Source organism: Cinclus cinclus, chromosome 1 (genome assembly GCF_963662255.1).
Source record: "Cinclus cinclus chromosome 1, bCinCin1.1, whole genome shotgun sequence".
Taxonomy (NCBI): domain Eukaryota; kingdom Metazoa; phylum Chordata; class Aves; order Passeriformes; family Cinclidae; genus Cinclus; species Cinclus cinclus.
The window spans coordinates 55,333,221-55,346,768 of NC_085046.1; the positions used below are offsets into that span (position 1 = coordinate 55,333,221).

Genomic DNA, 13,548 nt, shown 5'->3' on the forward strand with positions numbered 1-13,548 from the left:
TTTTGTACAATGGCAGCCAAACATCTCTTTTTTTCTGTAGATATCCTGGGGCTTATATGGCCTGGATGACATTTACATAGTTCTTTGCCACGTCACCTTGATAGTCCATAACAAACCATAAAAAATATGTTTTCTTTTATCATTTGCAAATTAAATTTATTCAGAACAGCTATTTTCATACATTCTTACATTGAAACTGGTAACTTTGATAGCTCTCTCTCAACCCTGTGTACCACTTTCAGTGTGATTTTAAAGGACACTCACTTCTCAGCTTTTCTCAGCCAAAATACTGGCAATTAGTTTCTAAAAGTATGGTAAAGATATACATTATTTTCACGGCCAAGGTGATACTCCCTTGCAATTAACTGTACGGCCTTAAGGGTTTTAAGTGTGGTATTATAAGATTTCTTTTTTATTGCCAAAGATGATCTGCTCTGCACATTTTTTAGTTCATGGCTTTGAATCCAAGGATACATAACACTGTGGCTCCACCTTAGATTTTAAATAGCTCCAAAGGCAAAACCCAAACGGTAGAAAGTTCTGCCTGTTGCTCTTTAGTTTTGATTATGTTTGTAACACATAAAGTAAGTCACTTGTGTGCAAGCAAGACATTCAAGTCTTATTTTATGTTTTTAAAAATCAAAATGCAGCAGCTTCTAGAATTGTAGACCACATTTAGGCTTTCTGAAATCCTTCTCCTGACACTAGTGTGGGCCATTTCAATACCGATGATTAAGTGAAAAGTGCAAAGAGGATAGAAGCTGCTTTGGATGATCTATGGCAAGGGGAGCCGTGCACCTGCGTGCAGGTGCTGCTCGGGGGGTGACAGCGAAGGGCCTGGTGGGGAGCAGGGGCAGCGGGCAGCCTGCCATGGCTCTTGGCTTCAGCTACACCCGAGACCTCGCTCCTCAGGGGCCAGCTCGTCGAGCACTCCAGTGGCTGCCTTCAGTCTCATCGCAGCTGGCCGAGCCATGGAGATCATGCTGGTCTCCCTGAGGGAATCCATGGATTTCAGCTTCAAAAGGCGTCTCGCAGCTGAGGGCAGGGAGGCACCTTGGCTGGGGTGCGCTGTCCGATGGGCCCAGCCTTGCGTCTGTACAGCACCTCCACCACACCTCAGCTGGGCTGTGGAAGTAAAAAGGGGGAGAGGGGGAATAAATAAATAAATAAATAAATTTTATATATCTATAGGAAACCATCCCTCCCCCCGAAACTACATTTCCCAGAGTGCCTCCGCCTCAGCGGCTTCCTGCCCCTCACATGACAGCTGCCCTGCCGCGCCATGGCGGAAGCCGGGGAGAAGGTAGAGACTGTCAGTGCGCGGCGGCCGCAGCGCCGAGGAGCGGGGCTTAGAGCGGGACGGCGGGATGGCGGGATGGCGGGGGCACAAGGGAGTGGAGGGGCGGAGGGGCAGAGCCTGTGCCAGGGCCAGAGGCCGGCTGCCAGCCCTGCGGGGTGCGGGGCCGGCGGGCACAGCCTCGGCACAGCCTCCGGGACAGCCTCGCTGCGCCGGGGGCGGAGGAGGGAAGATGGAGGCAGCGGAACCGGGGTCCGGCCGGGAGCGTGGGTTTAGAAGTGGCGCCGCTGTGGAGCCGAGATTAAAGACCTGCAGGGTCTCTCTGTCCGGGGAAGTAGGAGACATGACCAAGTTCATCTCATCAAGGGCATTTTTTTCTGAGACGAAACTTGAGGAGTTTGATGCTGTTGTTCCCATAACCGGGTGTTCTCCTAAAGCTTCCCGCCCCTAGGTTGCTCTTTCCCAAGGAAAACAAAATAAAGCAAAAAATGCAGTTCCTGGCCCTTTCAGGTACTTTCTAGATGTTTCTTTGCTGAGCCAGAATTTGGACAGACATCTGACTGTGCGGTCATTGTCAATCTTGGATGCCTAGCTGTTGGAAGCTTAGAATTATTTCAAGGGAACCGGCCAAAATTCCAGACTGGCATTTGCTTTTTACCTTCCCTGCTGACAGAGTTTTGTTGGGAGGGCTTGGCTTCCTTGGGGTAGACTTTTTCCCCAGGATTGGTGAGTTTTTAACTGGGGCAGCCTTTGGAAATGAAACAAACTTGGACAAGTCTTCCCTAACAATACAAGAGATGAAAATAGCCTGTGTTTTGCTCTCTTTGGACTATGATAGGAGAGTTACCTTATTCATTTCAGTTTTTTTCCTGTGGGCAGCATGCACACCTCCACTGTGAGGGATGTGTGTGTTGTGCATTGTGTTTCTGTAAAACTCAAGTTTTGTGGCTCTCGCCTTCCATCAGGTTTACGTTGTGGGCTTAAACATGCAGTGGATTACATTTGTTGTTTGGAAAACCAGGGGAAGGGAAAACACTTTACCCATCATACTGGAAAGCCCACTTAAGAATTTTTTGAGAAGTTATGTTTGATCTGATAAGTGAGAGATTATAATGGTGAGAGATAACTTCACGTTCTTATGGTTTCCTCATCTGTTCCCTTACTGCATTCTTAGGCTACTTAAGCGACTTAGTATTACTTAAGTGTTAGTCAGCTGGCTGAAGTGTACTGCTGATTTTCCCCTTGAGTCTGAGTTAGATTAGAGCTAGAGACTGCTCTTTTTTTTTTTTTCAAATCAAAACCATGATTTTGGATTCCAGTTGTCTACAAATCCCTTTTTAGGGATTTCCTTTCTACAGTTACAAGGCTACTAAAAAGTGGAAGTGGAGAATAATCCTCTAAGTTCATGCATTTGGAGGGAAGGCAAAGGAACCTAGCAAAACACCAGGGCAATCACAACTACAGTTTACTGTTACAGTTTGCCTAAGCAAGTGGGAAAACCCAGGGAAAAAGCTTTGCATAGTAAGTTGCTACCAAAGTGAGTTTGTAGGCAAGTATCAATTCTAAGCACCTTCAGCTAAGTTCTTGTTAGGGAACAAATGCAATTGTTTTCCTAAGACCAGGCTCCCTCTGATTTTTTTAATGTAATTTTCTGCAGTAAAATATAAAGGCCATGAAGCATTTACCTCTATTTATATGACATTTGAGAAATTTAGTATCTGGGGTTGCAGTACCTTGTGAATACAGTAGGGATACCAGGGTAGATGTCCTAAATAAAAACAGATTGATATTTTCTTAGTTCACATGGATTGATTATTGGAATCAACTTCTGGCATGCCCTAATTTTGTATGTCAATATCCTCTATGGATGCCTTTGCACATAACTTGCAGCTCAGGTGGGTGTGAGGACCAGCTGCTGTCACAGAAAGTGAGCTGTTAGCTCCACCCTACACCCTACACATGTGTTAGTCTGACTGCATGGTGTTAGACAGTGAACTCATCATGAAAGTAAGTTTCTGTTCCTAGACAGCCAAAACAATTGGAACCATGGTAGGTGGTGTAGCTGCATTAGAAAGTCTCATGTGTACCAGCAAAAATGTCACTTGCTCTAATTCCTTTGTTTGGGAGAGCTTTTTTTTTTTTGTTGCGTACTGTGTGAATTATATCAAAATATTATAATGGTAGTGCGATTAATTTTGATTTATTAAGGAGTTGAATAGGCAGCTCTTGGTATTCAGGAGAGAAAATCACAGTTTTTTACTAGGCATCTGATGACACTTTGCATTGGACTTTGTTGTTCTGGCTCATCCAATTAAATAGCGGTATTGCACCACAGTGTTTTAGTTCTGTTCTCACTTGTTAAGTATAGTTTAAGATGCAGAAAGATTGTATGTAACAAAGTTGTAATTTCCTGAAAAGTTACAGTAGCTTGTGATTAGAGACTGGGAGACTGACAGACAAACAGTTGTGCTGGCAAACCTAAACTTCAAAGGAAGCTAAGATTTTACTCCGTCTTCCCTTGATTCCCATCTACTTCTTACTTGCAATTTCCCAACTCATGTCACAAGTATAGACTACACTGATAATCCTTATATGTGTATTTTAAAGGTGAGGAAAATGGAGGAAGATGGAGGAAACAGGTGTCAGTAATTGTGGTAACACCTTGCACAAATCTTCCAGTAGCAGGTAGAAGTGCTGCTTTGCTTCTCTCCCATTAGCTATGATGGTCATTATGGGCATCAGTATGAGCCTCCACTAATGAAAAGAAGCCTTTGCTTTTGGTGTACAGGTCCCAGTCAGTGCATTTTATAAACATTGAAAGTAAATAAATACGAGAAACAAAAAATTACACTGGTTTCCAGTACATTAAATTTTCTTCTTTTTCCATTTTTCTCTAAGCTGTTGGTAAGGGTGTCTATTTTTTTTTTCCTGGTGGAATTCTGTACTTATTAATCTTACTCTTCAAAGACTCCCTTCTTTAGATTTGAAATGCTGCCTTCTCTCTTGCTTGTTCTTTGTTTATATCATATTTTATTGTTAAAATGCTTACTTTCACTGCCGGTGTATTGGATGTAATCCTTTATTGCTATAGATAAAGATAAATACGTTAAGTAAATCTTTGTTTTGCTGACTTCTTTGAGGAGGCATTGCATCAGCAGATTTTCTCAGTGGACAGACGAGAGATGAGCAGGAGTTGACTTACAAAATTTTTTTTGTAGGGTAGAAAGAATCATCTCGCCAGAGAGAAAGGCAGGAGAAAGCCACATCTTGCATTAACATCAGGCGAGAAGGAGAATGTCAGTGAATGCTGGATTTTTATGGAAATTGTTTTGAAGTTATTTAAGTTTAAAATAAGTCTATTAACAGCTGAATAGCAAAACTGGCTTGTGGATAGGTTGAGAATGCTGTTCTGCCATGGAAGTCAAGATATGCACAGTTTCTTTGCAAAATTTGCTCCTGCTTCTGGAAGAGGGGAAGATATCACAGGGACAGATTCTCAGATGACCCAATCACTCTTTTAGGGTAGCTGACCACAGTGTTCCTGCTGCTCCTGAGTATCACTGTGGCACTGAATGCAAGTGCTAGCACAAATCGAGTGTGAATGACAAGGGTGGAAACTCTGAACTTTGAATTGCTTCTGCTTTGTCTTTCATTTCTTAAAAGGGTTTTAAAGTACTTCTTAAAGGGAAAGACAGCTCAATTATGTATAAACTTAGCTATTTACCCCTTTGTTTTTTGTGTCCTTTTCAGGAAACCAGGTCTAATGACGAATCAACAGATGAATCTGAGGTAACCCTTCTTAAAATGTTTCACATTCGAATCTGTGGTGGTATGGTCAGTGCTAATATTTTGTCATTATGGAGTGAAAAATACTATTTCCCTGTTGTTTTTAGACGATTGGCCAGTATTATGCAGCAGGGATTTTTAATCTGGGCTTAAATTATTAAAAAGAATCTCTGAATTCCTGATAGAAGCATCTTTCTATTAAAACAAAAAAAAAACATAATCACCCCATTACAGTAAAATGAATTATGTTGAGAGAGAAATTCAAGTGCATTTGCTTCTATTTTAATAAAATGAAAATTTGTAAGCATAATTTTATATGCAGTACTACTACATTCAGGTAATTACTTTGTTATTTTAATAGCTTCATAGTCTGGATTTAATCAGGTCCTGTAGACTCTGTTCTGTCAAAAACTGTCTAATTTTCTGGAGAGGTCTGCCTACACTGCTGTAGGTGATGGGAAAAGGGGGCTGGGGGTGAAGAGAGGAAGGAATCTACAAGTTCAAGAGTTTGTCCTTGAACAGTGGTGTACTAACTCCAAACCTGCTCCAAATCATTGAAGGAACCATAAAAGATATGAAGGAGGTAATTGACATCAGGGTGGTCTAGGAAGGAAGGTCTGCAGGAAGGAAGAAATTAAGGTGGCTGAGCAGCTTAAATTGTGACCCACCAGCAAGAACAGATGACACAGAGAAGACTATGACCTTGTGTGTTTCCACCCATTATATATCTTAACTTCAATGGACTTGCTCTTAGGAAGATTTTGGTTTTTACTGAGGGACAAATCTCCATGCTTAAGATCTGTGTTTAAGCACTAAGCAGACAGAAATCCTAAGTTCTCTGACAGTGGATAGTGCAGAGACTGTAGTGGTGGATTCTGAAAAAATCTTTTTGCAGTGGAAGGTGGCTTTGTTTCTTGTGAGAGATAGTTTTTTCTTTCTCCTATTGGGTGGTTGTCTTCAGTGGCACTGAATGACAATAGTGGTGACAAGCAGGGCTTTTTGGCCCTTTAACATTGCTCTGTGGAGCAGCTGCCCGGGCCTGATTTTTTTGCCCAGTGTGAAATGCTTTGGTTCTGAGTGGTGCTTTGTGATGCAGAGATAAACAATCACTGGGCAAGACTAAGTACTTAGCAGAATAGTAATCTTCTCTAGGCTTGACATTCACAGGATAGTGAACAGAGATATTTACCTACTGAAATGATTTTTTTTTTCTTAAAGCCTATTGCAATGAAAAAATGGCACTTTTAATGGCCTTTCAAGATTTAAGCTGTAGCAAATCAGTATTTACAGCAGAATTAATCATAAATGGGTTGCCAGGTTGGCCGTGCAGTACTGTCTTTTACCTTAAGGAGAAATAGGCATCATGCATCTTTCACAAAATGGAAAGTCCTAAAATTTCAGCTAGATCTGTGTTAAAGTTGATGTCTGTTTTTAAGGTCAATTTCACGTGCAGAGAGAAGTGAAAAGGAAATTTATATATTGAGAATGTAGATACTGGATCTAAAGAATAACTGCCATTCTAATGTCTGTGAAAATGCTTTGCATTAGTCATCTTCAAGTTTTAAGTCCAGTCTTTAGTATCTTGATCATCAGTAAATATTTAATGAAATGAAACTGATTAGACTATTTTTAATGGTTGTTCAGATAAAACCAAAATGGTTAAAGCACAAAATGTAAATGTTCTCAGTGCTTGCTTATATTATTTGAAGAATGGTCAGAGCTAGGATCAAACAATGGCTTCACTCCTAGCTCTTGTGATCAAAAAAATCATCATTATTTGTTTTGAATGGCCTGTAGTTTGAATGATGGGGGAATGTATTTTATGGTGGTGGTTGTAGAACCAGAGATTTTTGCAGCCTGTGTTTAGTTTTAGCCATTAAAATATATATTTATGGCATGGACTTCATTGACATCTTACCATAGTACTAAACATTTTTCATATGCAATTACTTTTGTAATTAATTTCATTTAAATTCTTCATTTAAAGTTGGATATTGTTTCTAATGATTCCAGAAGGCACATGATAAATCCAACTTACATTATAGATGTGTTTGCAATTATGGAGGAATGCAATATTAAAATTTCTGATTTTGAGTAAATTATGCCCCTGTCTGAACTGGTTGTGTAAACAAAGTAAGGAATTTTTTTTTTATGTTTTTACTTTTCTGTGCCATTATCTTAGCAAAGAATCAAATATACATTAATTCTGTCTCATGCAGCAACTCTCTCACTCTTTACTCTCTCTTCTCTCTTATTCCTTCAGCATTTTCTAGCAAATGAGATTCTAGTGCTGTTTTGCTACCTTCTGGGTTTGTTTTGAATGACAGGGTCTTTAACCTAATTGCCAGGATGCTTATTTGCACAGACTTGGTGATAGAGCTTAACAACAGGCCTCAAATGTGGGAGTCTGCAAAAATTTACTGTCTTGAATGTACGTCATTTAAAACTCATCAATATAAGTTTGGTTCCAGTGCTGGCTCCACAGTAAATTGAGTTCCTAAGACTGCCCCAGTGTAAAATACTTCTCAGCTGTTTAAGTCAAAATGTGTAAAATGCAAAGGTATCAATTAGCAAAGATGGTGCATTTGTTCAGATGTTCAGCAGACCTTTCTTTCAATATAGAGATAGCTGTAGTTGTAAATTTTGTAGAACTTGTCACACATGTAGAAATTTTATAGATCTTTCCTAGTAACTACAGTACAGCTGACACTTTACTGTCATGTCCTAATATATGATTTGGGGTGTTACAAGCTTTTTTCTTTTCCCATAGACTGCTATATATTATGCCATGGTATGATGAGGAAGCTATATATCTAATAGTCCTCTAATTATTAGGGGAAAACCTTGTTTTGTGAAGTAATTTCACTGCAGTCTTGAAGCACAAGTATTTTCTTTTTCAAAGTTTAGCTTTACGTATTTGGTTTTGGTGGCTTTTGGTCGGTTTTTCTTTATTGGGGTTTTTAATTTTTTTTCTGAAGTATATTTGCATTACTCATTCCAGCCTTGTCTAATCATCATATATGCAGCCAGATTTGAGGCTGGATTTGATCAGGTTTGTTTGGCCAAAAAGTCCTAGTACAATGTGGTTTCATTGGCTTATTTAATTTTATTTTATAGCACCTGAAGCTAAATGTCAGAGAGATAGTTATGTTTTGCCAGCTAATTAGCAAAGAATGAAAGGCTTAAAAATTTCTCCTCCATTCCAATTTACTACAGGGGTTATGAGCAGATTGTGCTGATCCAGCATGTGACTTTTTACAGGAAGCACCCTTTCAAGAACAAATGTCCCTGGAATTATAAATGAGTGCTGTGTCCCAAGAAACAATCATTGATTTTGTAAGGCATGTAACTGTATTTTTTGGTTTGCAATTATTTGGTTGTTAAACTACAAAAAAAAAAAAAAGCACCATATGACTGCAGATGTTCAGGTTCTGCAGAGAGGTATTTTTTTTTTAAAAAAAGTGCATTGATATCTGTATTCCTGCTTTTTTTTTTTAGATACATGAATGTTAGTCATCAGTATTGCATATATTTTCATCCTAGCAGTTCTATTTTTGTATGTCCCCTTCTTAACTTTATTTTTTGCTGTTTTGGTCACTGTTACCCTGTTAAAGGGACATTTGTTCATTTAGTTTCTTGTTTGGTTATTTAAACACCATATTAATAAATTCTATGAGAGTTTGTAGAGAGAAAGGTATTGTAGAAATTCCTGGTTGATGCAGTGCTCAGACTGTTTCTTGTGGTTTAGAAATATCCCTCTCTGATACACTTTTACCGCTGAAATTAGTAGTGGTTTTGTTCTTTAAGGTTTTGAAAACTGATCAGAGCAGGAACACAGTTACAAAAAAATGTAAACCTTAAAAAAAGGCAGCTAAAAAGCCTTGCTATTTTCTTTCTCTTTTCAGTGCACTCCAAGTTTTAGTCTTGTAGGTTGGGTCTGGATTAGGTCAAAGCAATTAAATCATTTCAAGTAAATAAAGCATCTGGTGAAAAAGGCTCCTTGTCATGCTGTGTTTCCATCAAAATGTTCTCTTAACATGGGGTGTGGAGCACTGGGCTGGAAGAGGTAAATTGTTCTGTGGATAGCAGAATGTGGGTGCATTTGAAGAGGCATCACTACTGCAAGAAAAATGGATGGTAGAAAAGTAGATGAGTCTGCTGTACCTGAGTCCAAGTTGCCTTTTTTTTGTCTTCTGTCTGACCTTTTCCAAAGTACTTCTTGTAATCATGCTACTTTTCCTTATTGAATAGTTGTACACTAGGTTATTTTTTTATATGTAAAATGGAAGAAAAATGCTCAAAAAGCATATTCTGTTTCACCTATCTAGGAAGTCTGAAGAGAGATTGGTTCCCTTTGCATGGCTTTAAATTAGATTTCCCTTTTGGGGAGAATGGAAGGAAAAGTTACATAAATTCCAAGTGCGAAGTTCTCCTTATTGATGAGGAAATGTATCATGCAAATAATTTATCAATTTGAGTCAGTAGGATGAGCGTAGTAAATTATTTATTGAAGTTTAAATGGAATCTTTCCATACATTAATTTAAAAAACAAGTTTGCAGTGACTAGTAACTAACATTATAATAAACATTATTAGAGGATTGACTTGCAGGAAAAAATGGATTACTGCAATATTCTTTCAAGATGTCCTGGTTTTGAGTGAAAATTAAATACTTCATTTAATGAGCTATTAATATTAACCAGAAGTGCCTGTTCTTTGTGTTGTGGAATACATAAAAACTAAAAATGCTGCTGTGCTTCCTACATAAATTAAATGCAATTGCAAAGCTACCGTGTTAGCAGAGTATGCAGTTGTGGCTATTCCAAAACACTAAATGTATTTCTCTGTGTGGAGTAGCACTCTTGGCTGCAAAAAGAAAGTAACAGTGAAATTTAGCTCTTCCCCAGTGGTGGGTAGGTGAGCTTCAAAAACTGCTATTCCCAAAACTGCACTGTCAGCTTTTCATATGCAGTAGATCACAAGGTGGCATCCGGGTTGCTCGAGTAGTGTTCACAGGGGAAACAAATGTTTGGCCAAGTTCCTTACTCAGCAAAAGGACAATAAAAGTAGAAATGCACAGCTTTGTTGAGATTTGAACTGAGTTTGGATTTTTCTGTGCTGGAATTGGATTTGGACATGGAAGATAAAACAGCCTATCCTGTGCTGTCTGTGTATGATGCACTTGGTGTGGATGGACTTAATCTATGCTTGTGAACACTTGAGGTGGATTTTGAAGTTTTCAGGTGTTCTTTGTCATGCACAAAACTATCAGTAAAATAAACTGAGGTAGTTGAAATGAAACCAAATTGTATTATATGGACTTTTTCCTACTTTTTCTTTTACATATGCCATTTATGAGGACCAGTCCTGTGCAGTATGTCATCTCTGTGTTACGCTTCAAAACTTGGCTGGTGCCCAACTCCTTCAAACCTGTAGGAGTAAATCTTCAACTGGTGTGCAAATACAGTCTACTATTCTGTATGTCACAACAGTTTTGCAAAGAAATAAAAGGCTCTCTTTTTTTGTCTTTCATCTGTGTGTCATTTCATACTGTTAATGCAGCCCATTTTGAGACATATTCACAGGCAGCTATATCATCTTAATTCCGTGCTCCTGGTGTATATCTGCATTTTCCCAGGGTATTAAATAAATCCCTGTGGAAAATGCATGGGGAGAACAGAAAGCTGCTGTGTGAAATTTTACCATCCTAATCCATATTTACCAATTTTACACCTAGGTACTGGAAAAGCATTAGTGATGTGCCTTATGAACAGTTGGAAAGGAATGAGATCAGAAGTTATTCATGTTTTCACTGAACTAACATTACTGTATTTTCACCATAGAGTTAGGGGGAGATATTTTTAGCAGCATAACTCATAAACAGGCTGTCATAGTTTAGAAATTTCGGTCTTCGTGCCTTTTGTTTGCTTGCGTACCAATAGTTGCGGAACTGAATTATTGTGCAAGTTAGAAACTTTAATGGGTTTCTAGCTTTTGTTCATTATTGCTCTACCTGCTTTTAAACCAGTGACTTCAAGAGAAAAATGCTCTTTGCTATTCTCATTCTTAAACTTTTCTTTTTTCTTTGTTAACATTTTCCTATAGGAACAACTTTTTGATATGAAAGTAATGGAAGAAAAGATGCCTATGTTCTCTCAGTGAGCTTCCAAAGGGTCTGGTAAAGTGCTTGGGATTTAAATTCAGCACAGTAAATAAAACAACAACTTGCAATAAAGTTATATTCCAGTTGTGGTACTATCAAGCAGCCTGGTTAAAGGCCTTAGTCTGAGTTTTTCTTGGCATTCCACTAGCATTAGAGAGTTGATTGCATTGAGAGAAATTGAATTACAATCCTAATTCTGAAAACAGGATAGGTGGTAGTCCCTTTTATCACTGGGGTAGGAGCAGAAGTCTGGAAACCATATCCTAGGGATGGAGAAATGGTAATGATGCACTTCTTGATAGTTACACATCCTATTACAATAATTTTCCTTGTTTGCTCTGTGGCACTTGATTCTTCAGCAGAAGTGGATATATCACCCAAAATAGTGGGGGATGGAGTGCTTTCTTCTGCTTGCTTCTGGATTTTTTTTTCTTGAAGGCCAGGTAAGACCTAGAAATGGCCGCGAGGGAAGGTTCACTTTGGAACACAGAAGTCTTTTTAAAAAACAAATATGGAGACATCTACTTAAGGAGCTTATTAATGAGTGTGAGATGAGTGATGGGTTGATGTTGGCCAAATGTCAGAGCACCTACAAAAATAATTTATTAATTTTCTTCAGCTACAGTTGAGCAGAGGAGGGGAAAAGAAAACTCATGGGGTGAGATAAGGATTAGGAGAAAACACTTTAAGGACAAAACAGACTCAAAATTTTAGAAGGTATAAAGGAAAGAAAAATATTAACAGAAGATAATGAGAACTAAAATAAACTTTTAGAACACCTCCCCCCCCCCCCTTGTACTTCATGAATTACAGGGAAACAGACTGTTGTATTATAGTCCTCACCACGGCTTGTAGAAGAATCTCAGCTCAGATGTTTGGAGCACTTTGTCCTCCCCCTCCCTCTTTTGCATAGTCCTTAGTGTCACCATGTTGTTCTCTCATGTCCTCACTTTTTCCTTTTCTCTGACTCAGGAGAGAATTGGTGTCTGTAGGTTCATTTGTTCCCAAGTTCTATCTAATTTAAACAGTTTTTATATAGCACTGTAGCACTGAAAGGATAATCTTGTCCAGGCTCCACAATCAGGGAATTGTTCACCACGCCTCTCTCTGTTGGTCAGGTGGTCTCTGCCAGCACCGTGCAAGCTACGCCGGCTGACAGCTCCACTTTTCATCGTGTGGGATGCCAAAAGGAAAGAAAAACTTCTGCCACCAGTTTTGTCTTTCTGTCTGCAGCATGGCTGGTTAAAAGCTGCTAAGTAGATAAAGTCCATTGTGAGCCATGTCAAGAGAGCTGCAGCCACGTTGGGGTCCAGCAGCCCCCTCTGGGAAAGGGGCCCTGGCTGGCCCCCTACTCCTCTGAGAGAGCAGGGAGCAAGAGAGCTTCCCGTCGTCTTTCATTCTTAAATGTGTGTCCTGGTTTGAAGGACAGGTGTTTGCCAAGGAAAGCAGAAGCTTCCCCTTGGACTGAAAGAAAATGTGATTCTTCCGATTATCATAATTTTGGAATTAAGAGAGCTCTCAGGCAAAGATATGGGGGTAGGAATAACAGTTCTTTACTAGTATATTTAACAAGACAAACAAGAACAACAACAGCTATGAAATTACCCACAAACAGAACAGTAACTCAGTCCCAGTGTTTTTTGGCTGCAGGCACCTTTTCCCTGAGCTGCAGTTCCCGGTGCTGGGGGCGGGCAGGTCCCGCAGAGCCGCAGGAGGGCTGGGGGTGATGGCAGAGCTGTCCCAGGGGGAGAGAGAGATGGAGAGAGAGCTCTCCGCTCACGGTGTCGGTCCCGGTGATCAGTAGAGTGCTGGATGGTGGTAGTTCACAGCGAGAAGACAGCCGGGCAGGGTCCGATGGTGGTTTCCCGACGCTGGGATGGGACACAGGCGGCGATCGTCCTTCTCGTCCGAACTCCGTGGGGGAAATGGGCCGAGGCCCAGCCTTCTGCTTCCTCTGCTGGCTGTTTGAATCTCGCGGGGCTTGCTTCTTCCCTCCCGTCCCCTCCCCCTTGTCACCAGGGCCCAGTCAACAGGTATCTTAGCATGACAATGGGGAAAATTCCACAGAGGGAAAAAAAAAGAAAGAACTAACCCTCAACATTATCCACCCCGAATTTTCCCCTACCATCATGCCAAATCAAATTAAAAATCTTCAAATTATAGACATCCATACAGTTACAGATACAGGCACAGTATTGTAGGTAGTTCACCCTAAAACAAGGTCTGCTTGGGGTATGCATCTGGTCTTTCCATCCCTTTGCATGATCCACCAGGTATACCCTGGCCCTTGAGCAAAAACCACC

General features: G+C 40.0%; 1 protein-coding gene across 5 annotated transcripts in view; it reads left to right on the forward strand.

Annotated features, from left to right (window-relative positions):
- Window positions 1-1,287: 1,287 nt before the first annotated feature.
- Window positions 1,288-13,548, forward strand: part of VPS41 (VPS41 subunit of HOPS complex) — a 113,346-nt gene continuing 101,085 nt past the window's right edge. For 4 of the 5 annotated variants that reach the window (XR_009933420.1, XR_009933419.1, XM_062498145.1 and 1 more), the window contains exons 1-2: window positions 3,902-3,982; window positions 5,048-5,086. The gene's annotated coding sequence lies outside the window, so the exon portion shown is untranslated. Of the gene's footprint in view, window positions 1,304-3,901; window positions 3,983-5,047; window positions 5,087-13,548 lie in introns of those variants that run through there. The other variant, XM_062498173.1, reaches the window with a different exon arrangement.